Raw genomic sequence first — 16,078 nt, 5'->3', positions numbered from 1 at the left:
AAAAGTTCAACCCCTAATCATGGCAGCCCCTTAAGAACATACAAATCATGTTTTTGGATCAAAACACATGCTTTAAAAATTCATGTTTGCATAAAAACAAAAATAAATCAAAGTGCAACTTGTTTCTCATGCAATACATAATTAAATACATAATATGGTGTGATGATGAGTAAAGGAAAGAATATGGCGTGCCTTTGCATGTATAACGCACGAATTTACGTTGACGAATCGAAGAACGACGACGAGAAGCCTTGGGCGAATTTACTTGAAGAACTCGAAGCTTTTCCTCTTGAAGTTTATTGTGTGTGCCATGTATTTGAGAGAAAAATGAGTCTTGGTAATCTGATGGGTGAGCGAGGCGTGAGTTTGTAGTTCAATTGTGGTGAGTTTTGTATTTTAAATAATAATTAAAATACAAATGGTAGCTTAGGCCCATTAACTAGGTTAGCTAGGCTCAATAAGCCCATTAGTGCTTAATGAAATTATTTTGTTTAATAAAGTTTGTGAAATTATTAGCTGGGTTGCCAAGATGTTTGTATTTTTGTTGAAAATCCAACACCAATAAAATTATGTCCCAGCGTATAAAATCACCTCAAAACTCCTTATTTTCAAAAATAAGAAAAAACATCAATCATATTTTAAATAATTAAAAACAATCATTTAATAAAATTATTTTTCATTTTTCAGTCATCGGTCTCCATTCCTCGATCGCAACTCGAATAAACTTTAAAATTACATTTTAATGCATTTAAGTAGAAAACTACTAAAACATCATACAACCATATCACGTAATCAATTCAGCAATTAAAATCAATTAATTAACTATTTTCCAGATTCCCTAGATTTGCATGAAGTTGGATTACATCATCTTAATTTTGGACCTTATCCAAATCTTCCGATCTTGCCATACCGACCCCAAACACTCACAAGCACCAATCGCCCCTCACGTATTCTCACCTAAACCGACCAAGCTTTGACTCCAGCCTTAAGTTCTCCCCTTACTCGGTAGCCCCTTGCACAAATGCTAGAAAACGTGAGAATGAAGCAAAAAAGATGCATTTTCATGTCAAATCCTTGCATAAAACAAGACCTCAAGATATGTAAATAATTTCTCATGCATTTACATATAATACGGCATAATATTGGCGTGAATGAAGATAAATAAGAGATACATGCAGGCCTTATCGATTAAATAATCAAAAGCTTGAATATCTACGAGCGGGACGTGAACCGGAGAGGCGGGGAGAAGCTTTCTTGAAGGAATAAGCTATGGCGAAGTTGCTGCTGTTTTTTCTTGCTGTAAAAACCAAAGGGGATGCTGCTATATGAGGGGAGGGACGACCTAGGGTTAGGTTTAGTAAAGTTTAAGTAGGGAGTTAATACAGTAATGGGCCCTAATTAAAAAATTAAAAGCAGTTTTGAGCCAGTTTAACATTAAACCAAACCAACAAGTCCATAACACTCTCGAAAAATATAACGTTTTGGTACGTTTTTGAAAATATTGCCCAAGCCCTCAAAAAGTCATCCAATCTTTAAAATTTGCGTACCAGCTAAAAATACGACTTGACGAGTAAAATACCTACCAAGGCCCATTTTCGAAAAGTACACTTAAAAAAACCACCTCTTATTAAATAATTAAAATCAATTATTCAATAAAAATATTTTTCTTAATTTTCCTTGTTCTAAGTTCCTCACTCAAGCACGAAGTGAAACTTAAATATCTAATGTACGAAACTTTAAAATAAATCATTAAATAAACTCTAACCACGCAATAAACATGAATTAAAAGCATAAAAAACTTTAAACATATATTTTAAATTAAACGCTAGATTGCATGCATTCAGGTTACGTACCCCCTTAAATTGAATTTCGTCCTCAAAATTTAAAAACATATCGAATAACTCCGGGCAGCGACTCCTCTTCTCGGCTTCAGTCTCCCAAGTAGCTTCCTTCTCAGAATGATTCAGTCACTTGAATTTAACCATGTGGATCACCTTGTTCCGGAGCCTTCTCTCATGTCTGTCCAAAATCTGAGTGGGCCTCTCCTCGAAAGACATGTTCGATGCCAGTTCAAGTGGCTCATATTTCAGCACATGCGAAGGATTCTACATGTACTTCCGCAGCATAGAGACGTAGAACACATTATGAACTCCCGCTAGATTCGGAGGTAAATCAACTTTGTATGCAAGTGTCCCAATTCTCTTCAATATCTCAAACGGCCCTATATATCTCGGACTGAGCTTGCCCTTCTTCTTGAATCTCATCACACCTTCAATGGTGCGACCTTCACAAATACATGATCCCCTACGGCAAACTCAAGATATCTCCGCCGCTGATCTACGTAACTCTTCTGTCGGCTCTGAGCGGCCTTCATTTGGTCTCGGATCTTGACCACTAGCTCTGCAGTCTGACTGACGATATTTGGCCCTAACTCTGCCCTCTCACCTACCTCGTCCCAATATACTGGAGACCTGCACTTCCTCCCGTACAATGCCTCATATGAAGCCATACCAATAGATGCCTGATAATTGTTGTTGTACTTGAACTCCACAAGCGGAAATGTCGGCTCCCAGCTGCCCTGGAATTCGATCATGAAAGCTCTAAGTAGGTCTTCCAGAATTTGAATCACCCTCTCTAACTGTCTGTCGGTCTGAGGATGGAAGGCAGTACTTAATAGCAGCTTATTACCCAACGCCTGGTGTAGACTCTTCCAGAATGCAGACGTGAATCTCGGATTCCTATCTGACATGATGGACACTGGAATCCCATTTAGTCTAACTATCTCTCTAATGTACAACTCTGTGTACTGAATCATGGTGAGTTCTTCTTGATCGGCAGAAAATGAGCTGACTTAGTGAGCCGATCGACAATCAACCATAAGGCATTATATCCTCCATTCGTCCTGGGAAGTCCTGTCACAAAGTCCATGGTAATGTTCTCCCACTTCCACTCGAGAATAGGGAGTGGACTAAGCTTCCCTGCAGGTCTCTGATGCTCTGCCTTGACCTGCTGATATGTCAAACACTTGGAGACGAATTGCAGGATATACCGCTTCATGCCCGAACACCAATAAAGAGACTAAATATTTTTATACATCTTCGTACTCCTTGGATGGATGGAGTACAGTGTTGTAGGCCTCGCTCAAGATATCAGCTCTCAGGGAATCGCTGTCAGGAACCCACAATCGGTCCATGTATCTGACTATGCCATCCACAACTGTATACGTCTTCGGCCCTTAGCCTCGTCCCTCTGTCTCAACTTCTGCAACTGCTCGTCAGACTAACCAGATTCTATCTCTCAAAGTCGGCTACTGTCAAAGTAGCAAAATTTGGGGCATCGCCCCTAGCATAAACTGCAAGCTAATGTAGATAGTAGCTAATGTCACAATCATAATCCTTCACTACCCCTAGCCACCTCCTATGTCTCATGTTTAGCTCTTTCTGCGTGAAGAAGTACTTCAGGCTCTTATGGTCAGCAAAAATCCTCTACTTATCCCCATACAGATAGTGCCTCCAAATCTTCAAGGCAAAAACCACTGCTTCTAGCTCAAGGTAATGAGTCGGATAATTCTTCTCATGGACCTTTAGCTATCGAGATGCATAGGCTATAACTCTATCCTACTGCATCAACATTGCGCCCAAACCAAGCCTCGAAACATCTGTATATACCACAAACTCACCCTACCCTGATGGGATAGATAGAGATGGCGCTGAGTTCAAAGTCTGCTTCAATCTGTCGAACTCTCCTGTCACTCCGGTCCCCAAATAAACTTGGCATTCTTCTTCGTCAAGGCGATCATAGGCACCGCAATAGAAGAGAAGCCCTGAATAAACTTCCTATAATAACCAGCCAATCCCAAGAAGCTACGGATCTCTGTCACGCTCTTAGGCACTGGTCAATCTCTGACTGCCTCAACTTTGCTGGGGGTCGGCCTCTATACCATCCCGAGATACAATGTGGCCCAAGAATTCCACTCTGTCAAGCCAGAACTCGTACTTACTGAACTTGACATACAGTCATCTGTCCTATAGAGTCTGCAGTGCGGTCCTCAGATGCTGACTGTGCTCCTCTCTGATCCTCGAATAAATCAGTAGGTCATCTATAAAAACTATGACAAACTGATCCAAGTATGGCTGAAACGTGCGATTCATGAGATCCATGAAGATCACTGGCACGTTCGTCAGTCCGAAGGGCATCACCAAAAACTCATAGTGCCCATATCACGTCATGAACGCCGTCTTATGCACGTCAGGCTCTCTAACCTTCAGCTAGTGGTATTCGGATCGGAGTTCTATCTTCGAGAATACCGATGCTCCCTGAAGCTGATCAAATAAATCCTCGATTTTGGTCAACAAATTCTTGTTCTTGACTGTGATACAGTTAAGCTCTCTGTAGTCAATACATAGCCGCATGCTGCCATCTTTCTTCTTCAAAAAAAGTACCGGTGCGCCTCATGGAGAAAAGCTAGGGCGAATGAAATCCTTATCTAGAAAATCATGTATCTGATCTTTCAACTCTTTCATCTCTGCAGGTGCTAGCCGATAGGGAGCCTTAGAAATAGGCATGGTACCTGGCATAAGCTCGATAGAAAAATCCACCTCTCTATCTGGTGGAAGGCCTGAAACATCGTCAAGGAAAACACTAGGGAAATCTCTGACCACATCAACGTCCTCTAGCCTCTGACTGAATGGCTCTGACACTGATACGATACTGGCCAAAAATGCCTGGCAGCCTCTCTTCATGAGCTTCCTCGTACACATGCAGTAAATAATGTATGGCATCTGTTGGTGTCTGACTGCCTCAAAAATAAACGGCTTACCGCTGGGCGGTTGGATAGATATCGATCTTTGTCAAAATTCTATGATCGCTCCGTTCGAAGTAAAATCCAGTCCATACAGAGAATAATATCGAACTCCGGTAGTGGTAGCACAATCAGGTCTGCCTGTACCGCATTCCTCTGTAACCGAAACTCTAATCCTCTCACTATCTGAGAAGTGAATATCTGATCCCCGGATGGAATCGATACTCTGAACCCTGAATCAATGGCCACTGTTTTGATTCCTAGTCACTGGATGAACATCTCGGATATAAAAGAATGTGTAGCTCCGAAGTCTAGCAATGATGCGTGGGTACACCTAAAATATATATCCTTCATGCGACAAAACATATCATCAAATCTGATCGCGTTGAAAGTTAAGGAATTTTCTGTCAGCAAATATCCCAAAATCATCGAACAATTAATAATTTAACCCAAGTATTCTTCAAAAGTATCGAATTCAATCCTCAAAATTTCGATAATTGCAATTTGGCCCCTTAAAGTTTTTGAAACTTACACTTTTGGCCCTACAATTTTCGAAAGTTGCAAATTGACCCCATAAAATTTCGAATTTTATCCTAGTAAACCCTAAGATTCTCAAAAATTAAGCATCAAGTCCCAAAACTTCAGAAAATTTGAAAATAGCCCCTTAAAATTTTGAGTTTTGCCACTGGGTCCTCATATTATCGGTTATTACACTTAGGTCCATAAAATTCTCAATTCAAGCAATTCAACCCTTAATTCCAACTAGGTATAGCATGCATCCTACTTCCTTATATGTTCCCAATCCCATAAATTAATTCTCACAACAATCATATAATCAATGCAAGCAAAGCGATAAATAAAAATCTTAATCATATGGTTACCTGTGATTAGCGTCGAATCTGGCTCTGCCTCAGCCTCTTCGGCATGCATCACATATGCTCTGCCAGTAGTGGGGCCCTTGCTCCTATGGCAAACTGACGCCTTTTACCCACCTGCAAATGAAGCATTAATAGGTTCCCCATAAACATTTACCGAGGTGGAACCGGTTGCACTGCTTGCAAGGCTGACGGTTCTCTGGCTTAGGCGCCCCTGGGCCTGTGGTGGTCTCTACTGCTGGGGCCTCCTAACCTGTCCTTAGGGCTTCTGCTGCCTCGGTGGCCCTGTAAACTGCTTTTTTTGCGGCTGGGAGCTGGACTGGGCTTGGTGCCTCTTCCTCTGCATCTCAAAGTTTATGTCCCTCTAGGCCTGCTCCGCCTGAAAAGCGCAAGAGGTGGCCTCATCGTAGCTCGCCGGTCTCATAACCATCACATCTCGGTGCAATGTGGGTCTCAGACCATCCATAAAATGCCTCAGCTTCCGTGCAACATCTCTAGCAATGAGGGGCACAAAATGACAGCCCCTGTCAAACTTCCAGATGAACTCCGCGACATTCGAGTCCCCCTGGCGGAGGCTCATGAACTCCCTCGTCAGGCGGCCCTTAACATCAGCTGGGAAATGCTTATCATAAAACGCTTCCTTGAACTAATCCCACGTGAGAGTAGCCAGGTTAGCCCGTGCGCTGCTCCATCCCACCAGAGGGATGCATCATCTCTCAGCATATAGGTGGCACACCTGACCCGGTCGCCATCCCCCATCTGTAGGTATTGAAAATGGAGCTCCAACAAGCGGATCCAGCCCTATGCTAAGAACGGATCAGTGGTACCCCCGAACTCCTTCGGGTTTAGCCGTATGAACTGCTCATAAATATCAGTCTGAGGTCAGGGAGCCTGCTGAGCCTACTCCATAAGCCTGGCAATAGTCTACAGTACACGGGTCGCTACATCTCCTGGCGGCGGTAGCGGTGGTCCTCTGCCACCTCCAGGAATATCGTCCGTCTGTCTGCGATGAGGTCGCATCTGGGAGGCATGATATCTAAACACATTCCAATTCTAAACGTAACCCATCAAGCAATTTAATACAGTTTTTAAAATATTTGATCCTTAAATCATAAAGCAACTAAACATGTACTGAAAATCATAAATCATGTAATCATGTAGGTGATAGCAGTAAAAACATATAAAACATAAAAGCTTACAGACTTGAGGCTTGAAGACTGAGCTGCAGAAGCTGACGGTGACACAACCTTATACATGACCCTTTGCTCTGATACCAACTGAAATATCTACAACTTAAACATGATACTAATTTATTTTTTTTGAAAAGCTCATTTTCGAAATTACTAAAATTTTCATGTATGCCACATTGCTGAAAAATACCTTTTTAAAAATGATCGTAATTAAATAACAAATAAAACACTAGAGTTAAAAATATCCAACTCGTCCATCCCAAAGATGTGCATAAAAATAAACAAGTAAAAGTTCTAATAATAATCAACATGACAAAACCAGTGCATAAAAATGTTCATGTCCATTCTAAAATCATAAAAACGTGATGTGCGAAAAATATGGTCCTCGGGTCAGGTGCGCATATCCAGCCCTGCCTATCATAATTCGGTACCTCCAGCCTCCTCATCATCATGCTCACTGGCATCAAACACGTCTAGTGAGTCTAAAGACTCAACACACCTACACCGTTAATAGCAAAAATATATACATAGCAATCAACAGTGAAAAGTAGTGTAACATACATTTCATGATATTTAAAGCGAGAACCTAAACACGTCGTAAAATTATGCGCGTCAAAACAGCTCATCAAAGAATCATGTACTTATACATTTACTTTGAGTTGAATTTAGTTCATTAGCATATCAGCTCTATCGTATCAGCTCTATTTGGTGGATCCATCTGCGTATAACCGTGGTACTCAGCGGCTGTCGAGACATCAACGACATTATTATCCATCCATTGTGCCTAGGCCTCGTCATCATCGTATACATATATCGTCAGTCACAATCAACTCCCATCCTTCAAAAGCATCATCATTTTCATCACTTATCAAAATCATGCATATACAAAATTTTTTACTTAAAATCAAGCATGTGACGTGTTTTTCATAATTCATAAAAATCATGCTCGTGATACAAAAGAATTTAAATAAAACATTCCAAATTGTGCTCAGTGCACTGCCAGGACAAAAATCTCGACCCAGGTGTAAAATAACCATTTTGCTCCTGAGAACCCAAAATGACCGTTTTACCCCTGAACCTCGACATTTCGACCCGAAGCTTACCAAACTCCTTAAAACACCTCAAAACACATTTAAAAGTATATCTTAGACGTAAACTCGATCCCGTTCAAAATTTCATTGATCCGTTTTAAAACTCTGACCGGGTCCCGGTTTTACCCAAATCAACCCAAAACTTAACCAAATTTCCCGACTCGAACCACTATTCGAACCTACATGACCAGCCTCTAAACCACTTATTTCAGCCCTTTCATAACCCACGAAACTAGCTCAATCAAGACCATCATGCTAAAACTAAAGTTTAATGCCCCCTCCCCCGAATCAGCGCCTAGGCACTAGTAGCGCAACGCTGGTTAAGCGCCTAGGCGCTGCATCCCAATGCTGCGGTGCAGCCAAGTTCGAAGCTTCAGCGTTGTGGCGCTCCAAGAGCAGCGCCACGGCGTTAAGCCTGCGACCAGAATTCCATTTTTCCTTTTCTTCTTCCTACGAAGCTACAAGTCACCTCACCCTCGACCGAGCCAAACCACGCTCGAACAACCTATTCATAGCCCACCTTAGGACTCTCCTGGACCGATATAACCCAAGCTCATAACCCCATGCATGCTTCAAGAGGCAAATGACCGCTAGCCTTCAACAACGCACCAACCGAGAACACACTAGCACCACTCGCTCAATCGGCCTTTTCACTAACTCCAACCATGTTAGAGCCACACTAGACCACAACTCAGACCCACCAAGGTCTGGTCCAGGGCTAGGGATGACCCTTGCACAACCGACACACCCAAATATTTTGATCTAGCCATACCGACCCCAAACACTCACAAGCACCGATCGGACCTCACATATTCTCACCTAAACCGACCAATATTCGACTCCGGCCTTAAGTTCTCCCCTTATTCAATGTGTACAAACCTTAGCAAAATAAAAATCGGCAGCCCCTTGCACAAATGCTAGAAAAAGTGAGAATGATGCAAAAATGATGCATTTTCATGTCAAATCCTTGCATAAAACATAACCTCAAGATATGTAAATAATTTCTCATGCATTTACATATAATTAAGCATAATATTGGCGTGAATGAAGATAAATAAGAGATACAAGCGTGCCTTATTGATTAAATTTTCAAAATCTTGAATATCTACGCGTGGGACGCGAACCGGAGAGGCGGGGAGAAGCTTTCTTGAAGGAATAAGCTATGGCCGAAGTTGCAGCTACTTTTTCTTGCTGTAAAAACCAAAGGGGATGCTGCTATATGAGATGGTGGATGGCCGTGAAAATTAAGTAGGGCCAGGGTTAGGTTTAGTAAAGTTTAAGTAGGGAGTCAATACACTAATGGGCCCTAATTTAAAAAAATTAAAAGGGTTTTGAGCCCATTTAACATTAAAACCAAACCTAAAAGCCCAAAAAACACTCCCGAAAAATATTACGTTTTGATACGTTTTTGAAAATATTTCCCGACCCCTCTAAAAGTCCTCTGAATCGTTAAAATTTGCGTACTGGCTAAAAATACGATCCAACGAGTAAAATACCCACCAAGGCCCATTTTCGAAAATACACTTAAAAAAACACTTCTTATTAATTAATTAAAATTAATTATTCAATAAAAATATTTTTCTTAATTTTCCCCGGTCTCCGTTCCTCGCTCGAGCGTGAAGTTCAACTTAAAACTCTAATGGATGAAACTTTAAAATAAATCATGAAATAAACTCTAACCATGCAATAACCCTGAATTAAAAGCATAAAAATCTTTAAATATATATTTTAAATAAAACCCTAGATTGCATGCATTCAGGTTACGTAGTTCAAATTTATATACGCAAATGTGACAATTCTAAACACTCCATATATATTAAATTCCTACGACGCCTAAGGACCGTTTCGAATGTCGAAACAAAACTTTTAAAATTCCACTTCATCTTGGGTATGATAAACGGTGCTCGAATATACATGACCTAAGTTTCTCTAGTAGTTCTAGTGAGGATGATATTATACAAGTATTTATGTCAATAAGATATTTCTGCCCTCTTGGCTGACTCGGTCCTCTTAGGAGACTTGGATCCTACCGGTGACTTGAAACTCTTTGAGTGATTTTGGGCATATAGGTGACTTTTGGTCTATGGGTGATTTGGACTCTTCGGGTAGCACACTTCAAGTGATTCTTATATCTCCGGTGACTTAGTCTTTTGTGTGTGATTTGGATCCTCCAGGTGACCTGACCTTTTGGGTGACTTGGATTTCTGGGTGCTCTTTTTTTCTTTTGAGTTTTGTCAGCGGGTACACGAAATCTACTTTCAAGGATAATATTGTTAAGAATGCAACCAAAGTCCCATATTGCAAATACACGAGGAATATCAGGAGTTAATAAGATGAAAATATATTTTTATTGGTGTGAGACATTTTAGATACATCCAAAAACAATTCCATTGAGGTTTGGACCAAAGTGAACGTATCATATAATTGTGGATATATGCGAGTTTTGTACAACAAGGAGTATCAGAACTATATTCTAAATCGAACCATATGAGTTGAATCCTCGGATAACTTAAAACGAACGAGTGAGAGCTCCTAGTAAATCTGTGACGAACTCTCAAGACAAGAGTACTCTGTGAAACGTCCATTACTCGTTTTTTTAAAAAAATACAAGAATTTTTTTTTTCTTTCTAAATAATTCGGACGAAACACTAAGCATTTAAAAAATGAATATTTTGCAACATTTAAAAATAAACAACCAACTATTATTTAAAAATCCAAAAGAAAGTAATTCAAAGCATAAAGTCGTAAAATGTAGACTAACATAAACTAACATTATTTAAAAAATAAACTTAACTCTAACATCCTTTCAAAAACCTCTCAAAAGCATCATAAGTCATAAAAATCGTTAAGTAATCATAAACCATAAACTTAATTTATTTACGGAAAATTAACGACGGTCCTTGGGTTGTGTGCACCTTCAGTCCAGCAAGATTAACCATGAATGTAGTGCCCAAATTCATTACACATATAACCCATGCATTTAATTGATTATTAAAGTATTTATTAAATTTTAAAATGAGTCTTAGTAGTGCATGATTTATTTAAGTGCATTATTTTAAATTAATTATGTTTATGTGATGCACGTTGAAATATTTTTCGAGTTTCATGTCTCAGGCGATTATTTGAGGCGGGATCGAGGAAAAGACCGAGGACGATTCTTGGCAATTTAAAATGTAGTATTTTATTTTTAGTCAAAGATGGGACAATTTAATGATTTATTTAATTTTAGCACTTTTTTTTATGCCTAAATCATAGTTAGTAATTTTAAGAGTTTAAAACTTTTAAAATTTGTATTTTTGTGTGTTATTTGAATTAAGAAGTTTATTTAAAATTAGTGTGTATTTTATTTTAATTAGGGGATTATATTTAAAGATTTTTAGGGATAGTATTTTTTCAATTGATTTGTTAATTGAGTTAACATTTTAATTAGTATCTTGATTACCATTGTTAATGGTATAATTAAGAAAAATCATCCCCTAATTATTTCTAAACTCATGCTAGACACACACACTTACACATCTTACACACTTTTACACATACCTGTACACGACTAAACACACACACTCACTTCACATTCAGATTTTTATTATTTTTGAGAGTGCAAAACCTAGGGTTTTCCATCTAAGAAGCGGCCGCCCCTCTCCTTCAAACCTCCCAGCAACTTTTCTTTAACTTCGTTGCAAGATTTTAGCGCCACGTTCGTCCCGGATCAATCCCCGCCCCATCTCCACTTCGGTATCGTCGTTTCGATATTTTTAAATATCAAAAGCCACGTATATCCTGTTATTTCGACATCTATCTCGTCGTATTATGCGTTGCGTTTTTATTTATGCATAAAAATTCATGTATGACGTTGGTTGTTTGAGCGGAAAATAGTTTGGATCAGTTTTGATATAAGTTTTAGATCTCAAATCTCGTTTTTGCTGTCATTTTTAAAACTGCGATTTTTTGGTCGTGATTCTGAGAAAACTTTCAACATTAAAATTTTAGAAATTTTCGATACTTTCGATTTGACAGTAAATTCGAAATATTTGGATAAAAATTGAGCGAGTTATGGCGTTTTTCGTGGGACTGCTCAAACTACGTTTTCAGAAAATTATGCGTTGATGTGTTCTTGAGATTTTATGGTTGCAGGCTTCGTTGGAGATCGACAGATGATCGTTGCTGCTTCTAAGTATGCTTAGTATGATGTTGGGATGTTATTTGATATGTCGGTTAGTGTCGATAGGCACTCGAATGCATTGGAGGTCGTGAGAAACGAGTTGGTGTCAATTGCCACGTTTTTGAATTCTATGTGTTGTAGGGTGGACGTCGTTGCTTTGGGTGTTGTGCGAAGTTGGTTTGATGTTATGGCATGCTAGGATGGGTCTCGGGGTGTCGGTTCATGGCCCGTACAATTGAGTCTAGAATGATAAGTATTGCATGTATTGAAATTTCGTGAGTTTGCACGTCCCGCAGGTACGCGGACCAGGACACGGACCTTGGCATGGGGTCCGTGCCTTCGTCTTTTCCTTGGTGCCATTTTTGCGAGCCTACACGGACCCTCACACGGACCATGGTACGGGGTCCGTGCCTTTCCCCTTCTGCCCGAGTCTAAACGGACCCGAAGCCGGACCTGGGCACGGGGTCCGTGTCCCTTCTTCTTCCCGAGTATTCCTTTTTGCGCACCTACACGGACCCCTACCCGGACCCATGCACGGGGTCCGTGTACTCCATATTTTTGGGAAAATCTTATTTTGTCTTGGAGTTTAATGTCTTGGGTTAGTACGATGATTTAAATGAGGTCAAGTCCTCAGTGTTATAGAATGTCTTAAGTTATTTATTGAATTCGGTGGTGAGTACGAATACCTACGTCTAAGTTATGCAAGTTAAGTGTTGAATTCATGATTAGTATGTTGCAGCAGTGACCCCAAGCGAGATCCAACGAATCCCTCAACGCCAAATAAGTATATTGACGTGCAAGAAAACATTTTAAAAGTTGTTGGAAGTATGATAATTGTCTTGTGACCAATGTATGTATGGGGTTGGAAAGCGTTAAATCATGAATGGGGACCAACCCACCCCGTTAAAGCATGAACGAGTTTAGATCAGGATTGGAAAGCGTAAAGCATGAACGGGGACCAATCCACCCATTAAAGCATGAACGGGGATCTCATGTATATGGCAGTGGATACGTCCCTGTCATCTCAGTACTGTGGTTTAGTCTGATCAGGCGAAGTATGTTATGGGTCACTTACTTTGAAACATCCTCTACGAAAAATGATGAAGCTATGTATGTTTAAGTATGTTCAAGTATGCAAGAATATTTAAGAAATGTTTATGGCACGTCTAAGTATGTATGTACGTATGTTCAAGCTTTATCTTGCAAGTTCAAGTTTTAAGTGTGTGCGTTCTATTTTAAAGTTGTATGTGGATTTTATTACGTAGTACTCGTTATCTCCAGTTTATACGTGTTGAGTCTTTAGACTCACTAGACTTGATCGATGCACGTGAGGATGTTTATGAGGAGACATGAGGTGGGGACCAAGGAGCAGGCTTGGACTGAGCGGGAGACTAAACCCGAGGACCGCCTGTGTTGTTTTTAGAATTTTTATGCAAGTTTAAAATACTCTGATTTGATGTTGGTTACGATTTTTGGAACAAGCATTTTGGCAGCAAATTTTTATTGGTGAATGAATGTTGAATGGACGACCGTATTGATGGATTCTTTGGCATTTAAGAAATATTTTTTTAAATGTTCACGTTTTTATTTAAGAAAATTTTTAATTCTTCCGCAAATTTTAGTAGTAAAAAGTACGGTACGTTACAATGAAGACCTCTATTAACATCAATCTCGTGCTCACCTACATCGATCACATCTAGTGAGTCTATTAACTCAACAAACCTTAACCATGATAGCAATTAATACAATACATTCACATGCCGTAGTAAAAATACTTTTAATAAGATAGCTTTTTTGTGAACATAAACATTAACTTTTTCCTTTCAACATTTCATATCATATTTCCTTTTATCATGTACATATACGTTTCTCTTTCTTTTATCGAATTCAGATATTTAGTTGTGGCTTAACTGAAGGTCGATGGATCCATCTAAGTATCACCACGGTATCGGGCGGCGGGGAAATCAGCGACACTCTCATCCATCAACTGATCTTTGGCCTTATATATCATCGTGTCAGTCACAATCAATTCTTCTCGTTCAACTTTTCATATTTCTATCAGTTATAACAATTCACGCATATATAAATCATTTATCTTTTAAACCAAGTATGCAATATGTCTTTTAGCATTAACGTTTCATCATAAAATTCCATGAACATTTGAAATAAATTTTTAACATTTATTACAGCATTCATGGCCCTGCCAAGACGTCCAACATTTTTCGGGTGTAAAATGACCGTTTTGCCCTTGAAACCATAGCTTTCCCAATTTATCCTTAGACCTTAAAACGACGACCCAAATCATTCCAAACTTAACCTAACACCTCAAAATAAACTCATAAATATTTCTTAGACGTAAATTTAAGCTTCTCAACTAATTTCCCAATTCGTTTTTAAACTGAGACGTACATCCCGATTTTGACTCGCACCTAGCCATACCATGTACAACCCAAATCAAGCCCATTAACCCTTGAACCAGCCTAGAACACCTATTGAATTTTTGTCCCTATATCTCGAAAACCCTAATTTACGTACCATGAGTTTCTTCAAGCCTAATCCTTAATCATCCTGTCCAACCCATAACCATCAAACCTAGGACACTACTCAAGCCCTTGGAAACCTACTGGGCCAGGCCTAGCACCCAAACCGAGCCCAGCCCTTCAAACCGTGCCCTAGGAGCCATGCGCGACGTCAAACTTGCGTACCAGCCCCTAGACTTCGCACCAGCCATCGTGCAGCCACCCTAGGACCCTACTGGAGCCTTATATACCGTACTGGACTGAGCTTGAGAAGCCTAAAATCCACATCCCCTCAAACCCGTCCCAAACGTGTGCGGCTTCCCACCTTGTCTCACGCGATCACCTAGCCCTTCGAACCTAGCATCATACAGCCTACTTAGGATCATGGCTCAGCCCTCTTGAGACCCCTGGACAAGACCTAACAGCAGCTAGCAGCCGCCTGCACCTAGGAAGCAAAAACCAAAACCCTAGTCCATGAACCTCCAAATTTTCGTTCAACTTTATTGCCTCCTTGTCCAGCCCTTACCTATGCATCTAAGGATCCTTAAACATGTGGAAAACATCACTTCAAGCATCTCTACCATGGCAGCCCTTTTGTGCATCATTAGGAAGAGTTTTTAAAAAAAGAAAACTCTACTTTTATGCATATGAAGCCATAAAAACGAAGATAAACATAATACTTCATTTTTTTCATGTAAGGATAATCAAATATAAATAATATGGTGTGAAAGATGTTTGAAGGAAGATTAAAGGTGCCTTTGCGTATATTATGCTCGAAAACGATTTGCAATTCGAGGACGTCGATGCGGGGAGGACCTTGCTGAATTTTCCCTTCAAACTTCACGTGACTTTGCTTGAAATTTATGTGTGTGATCGTGTTGGCTGATGGAGGAAGAGTCTTTGTGTTATTCTAGGGAGGGGCGTGAGTTTTGGGGTTTACGGCTAGAGTTTATTAGCTTAAAATTTAATTTATAATACATGGTGCAAGCTTAGGCCCATTAACCTAGTATAATAAGCCCATTAGTTAATATTTAAAATATATTATTTAGGAAAGTTTGTGAAAATATTAGCCGATTCTAAAAAAAATTCTTATTTTTATCAAAAATCAATTACCGATTTAAAATACGACTCGGTGTATAAAAACACCTCATTTTGGAAAATTTTATTTAAAATACACAACACATTAAACAATTAAAAATAATTATTTAATAAAAATATTTTCTCTTTCGATCGCGTCTCGAATAGCCTTTAAAACACAGTTTTATGCATTCATATAAAAAGATATATTTTAAACACGCACACCCTGTTAAATTTATACAATTAAAATCATTTATTTATTTATTTATTTTTTCCTAAATTTACATACAATTAAGTTACTTCGTTGTATTTTGTACTTTCCTTGCTTGTGTATAATCTTCAGAGGGAATGGATATCTAAAAT

The sequence above is a fragment of the Primulina eburnea genome, chromosome 1, assembly GCF_022965805.1.
Source record: "Primulina eburnea isolate SZY01 chromosome 1, ASM2296580v1, whole genome shotgun sequence".
NCBI lineage: Eukaryota > Viridiplantae > Streptophyta > Magnoliopsida > Lamiales > Gesneriaceae > Primulina > Primulina eburnea.
The sequence above is the reverse complement of the archived record's forward strand: the minus strand, read 5'-3'. Positions refer to the sequence as shown.